Source organism: Indicator indicator, chromosome 21 (assembly GCF_027791375.1).
Source record: "Indicator indicator isolate 239-I01 chromosome 21, UM_Iind_1.1, whole genome shotgun sequence".
NCBI lineage: Eukaryota > Metazoa > Chordata > Aves > Piciformes > Indicatoridae > Indicator > Indicator indicator.
In genome coordinates this window covers 4,484,223-4,488,722 of record NC_072030.1, presented here as the reverse complement: position 1 = coordinate 4,488,722, position 4,500 = coordinate 4,484,223, and positions in this window count along the sequence as shown.

Genomic DNA, 4,500 nt, shown 5'->3' with positions numbered 1-4,500 from the left:
GGACTCTTTCAAGCAGTTTCCTGACTGAGAGGTCCAGAACCGGACACAATATTCTTTGCTGTTAACAATATACTAATGTCAAAATAAGGACGTGGTTTTGTTCAACAGGTTTCTTGTTCAGAAGAAAAGCAAAGCATCATTGCCAAGTGTACACTCTTGGTTTTCTTCTTGGGAGGAGCCTGACATATCTCTGTTTATGCTATAGCCTATGCCTTGGGCATGTTTTCCTAATTGGGGCTGGCTGAAACTGTTCTGCTTTCCTGCTGCCCGTCACAGGCTGAATTGCAAACAATGGTGAGACTGGTTACCCAGCTCCCTTCATTAATGACATATGTTGCTGAAATACATTGAGTTTGAGTAAGATCAAATTTCAGACCAACCTTGAAACCAGATGCCCAAAGCCAATAACGAGGAGAGAAAACTATAGACAGAAAGCTTTTTTTTTTCTTCCACCTTGTGAGCATTATAGCCATGCTTGCAAGTAAGACTAGGGTGAAAATGACAATATTAAAAAGCATTCTGTGTGATCTCTTAATTTGGGATGTTGTGTTTTCTTCATCTGTCACATGTCTAGGCACAAAATAATTAAATCAAGAAATAATTCAACAAACGTGAAGGAACACTTGGTCAAAATATTGTAAGCCTGGTAAGTGAGAAGAATCAGGAACAAAGTAGACTAAACAACTAAGACCAAATATTCAGATCATTTATCTGAATGGTGTGATAGCAGTAGATACTTGGATGCTAGTAATTCCATATGGAATTTACTACCAGATACTGTGCTGTGCATCTGTGGCCCTCAGGCTTCATTCAACAAAACACAAGATGGGAAATACAGTAACTCAAAACACTTCCCTGTCAACACAAGAGGGACTCTCATCTTCTAAGATGCTCTCTTCTTTTCCAAGTCTTTTGCATAGATCAAGTCAGAGAAAAGCAGTTCAACCCAGTGAACATCCATTCAAAGAGTAAGAGACAGTTCAGCTGAAGACTGGAACGTGCCTTACTTGAAGTTAAACCTCCCAAACAAATTCTTTGTTTAGAGTAAATATTTGTTGAGTTAAACTTTCTGTCCTCATCGTTATTACAGAATTAAAATGCATTTTGCATTAAAAAAAAAATAAACATCTTTACAATAATTTCATTTAAAAGGTAAGTAAAAGATATTGAAGAAAAGACACTGATTTTATCTAAACCAACATTTTGGTTTATCCCAAGTAATTTCATTTGATAACTTCATTCAGGAGAAAATTCTAACCTCTCACTCATAATGAAGTCACTGTTTGATAGCAAAAAAACAGAAGTTTGATTTTTGAGATTAAAAGCTGACTGAGATTACTCCTATGGAAGTGGTCTGGACTGTTCTGGACTATTTAAATTCTTTATTATGAGGGTGGTGGAACACTGGAGCAGGTTGCCCAGGGAGGTAGTTGAGGTCTAATCTGTGGAGATATTCAAGGTCAGGTCTGATGAGGCTCTGATCAACCTGCTACTGCAGGGAGGTGGATTAGATGACCCTTTAAGGTCCCTACCAACCCAACACATTCCATGACTCTAAGGATTCTCTTGCATAAATCATTTCTATGCTATAGTTCATAGCATCTGTCTACTAGCACTGCAGTATTTAGGTGAGTTCACCCAGATTCTAGACTGCTAAATTTCTCATGTAAAGCTTCAGTCATGAGTGTTGCCAGATGCACAGGATGCTTTCACTAGATGAATGAGGATCCCTAACTTGGACACAAGCATCTTTGCTAATACACAAATATTCAAGAGCTCTTCAGAGCCTTAGGCATCTGGTTCCCATTGACTTGCTATTGTGGCAAAGTGCCTAACTCCCTTAGGTGTTTTCCAACAGTCAATCATAGGCAAGTTTTGTCTGGAAGATTTGATCTATATTGTCCCTTCTCTAACAACTATTAGATTCACCTCTTCCTACAAAAAGCAAGGGAACCAATTCCAGCCCTCAAGAGTCAGAATTTATCATTAGAACAGCACACTCTTTCTAATGCTGAGGAGCTTCAACATTTCACAGAAAAACAGACACAAACAATAATTTTCCATTTTTTTCTGAGTGTTGTTTTCTCTACACAGTCTCTAAAACTCCAATGCATTAATTAGAGAGTAATTATTCCTTGATGGAGTTACAAATTTGTCTCTCCCAAACTAAGGGAAGCTATTGTAAGAGCTAGAATCTCATAGAATCATAAAATTGTCTGGGTTGGAAGGGAACTCCAAAGGTCATCCAGTCCAACAACCTCTGCAGGGGCATCCTCAACTAGATGAGGTTGCCGAGAGCCCTGTCGAGCCTCACCTTGAATATCTCCAGGGATGGGGCCCCAACCACCTCCCTGGGCAACCAGTTCCAGTGTTCTGCTCCCCTCATGCTAAAGAACTTGTTCCTAACATCCAATCTAAATCTACTCTTCTCTAGTTTGAAGCCATTGTCCCTCATCCTATTGCTCCACACCTTTGTAAACAGTCTCTTTTCACCTTTCTTGTAGGCCCCTTCAGGTTGTTATTAGGTCTCCCTGGAGCCTTTTCTTCAGACTGAGCAACCCCGGCTCCCTCAGCCTGTCTTCACAATAGGAAACCAACTCATTAGTATTCTTTTCTGCAAGTGTAATTGTTTTAGCACTGGTAACTTCCCATCTTATTGAGAAATGTGTCAAATTCAGCTATGAGCTGAATTCTAGTATACATATTACCTGTATTGGGATGCTTTTTGGATATTCACAAAGGCTCCAATCTTCACCATTGTACAAATCCTTAAGTGTTGTTCAGCATTAGACCAGGAACCAAGTCAGACAAGCAAAATAATATGGAATTAATAGGAAATACAAAAATTCTTCCTGCTGTGGAAAACCGTAACACCAGATGAAAATATTTTGTCTTCTGGGCATTTTTACAAATTAAATACCAATATTTTCTGTAAAATGTGAGGAAAATTCTGGAGATAGGAAAAATGTTTCATTCTGTGTTAATTCAGCTTGTATTTTCTGCAGAAAATATCAGTATCAGGACAATGTGACAGGTATGGCAGTGGTTTGTGAGATATGAGAGGTTTGCCATCAGGAAGGTGCTGACAAAACCTGCCAGAGGTATTTCCCAGAGACAGGTAAAGAACTCATTAACAAACAGCCTTCGGTAGAAATCTGAACTGTTTTACTGCACTATTGATCCTATAAGCAGCTGTATCAGGTTTCCTGGTTTGTTTTCAGATGATGCTATATGTATAGATAACAGAAACCGGTAATCCTTTATATGTGTTTAGGTAAATAAACAAACAAAAAACCACCTTTAAACTTCTCTTAAACAGGAAGAAATATCCCTTCAAAATTTTGCAGTAACATTTACTTGATTCAGCCATATATATAATTCTTTTTTTTTTTTCATGGGAGGTTCTTGATATCTCATTAATGAGATTAACATGCAACTCTCTCATTCACTTAAGTAATGATTCTTACCATCCCACTCTCCCACATTTGTTCCACAGCAAAGAGGATGTTAAGATGGAAAATTGAATTCCTTTGTAGATATTGACCAATGAGCTTCTTAGAAAAGACTGAAAAAATTTTATGTATATATTCTGTGGTTTCCATTTCCTTGGCTTTATTGTTTTTATGTAAATTCTCCCAGGACATTTCAGGTTATATGTCTGGAAGCCCCAGCCATCCAGCAGAAGAAAGGTTGGGAGAGTAATGAGAAATGTGCTGGAAGAATTCACATAAAAGCTTTGGAGACATGAAAATGGAAACAACAGATACTTAAAAGCCATATTGGTCAAAAAAGGGAAAAAAAAAAGGAGAAATGCCTATCCAGCATGTGCATGTGTGTTTGTTAATGTAGCTGTCTCTATACACACAATCATGTATTATTCAAAAGACACTGTACAGAGATAGGAGGGAATGATATTAGTATATCTGATAATTCAAGATGTTCTCTGGATGTTGGGACAAAGAAAGTGAAAACTCCAAGTGACTTATGGCATTAGAACCCAGACATACATATAAATAGCTCTATACATACTTGTCTTGCATTGAGTTTTATACATCTTTTTTATGTAAGTGCAAAATATAACCAATTCCAACATGAAAGTGTGTTTATAAGATGTCCCTGTAGTCTTGTGAATGACAGCAATTTAAATGTCATGGAAACACACAGAATCTCTGAGTAGGAAAGAATTTTTAGATGCTATTCTTAAATGTACAGACTTTCCCCCCACAATACTCTTAAAGACACTTCATTGTTAAATGCTAAACCTGTGGTGCTAGACTAAGCTTCTAGTGTGCTTGACTTCATACAAGTACCACAGCATTATGTAGCAAATTACAACCATAGCCAGTGGTTTGTGGCTTAAGCTTTGTGGAACATTATTTTCAGAAGATTCTGGTAAGATGGGCTCTGAAGCAGACACCTATTTAAGATATTTCTTAATAAGTACCCTAAAAAGGGGAGGAAGAGTTCAAACTGTCTCAGAGAGTTGCATTTGTACACCTG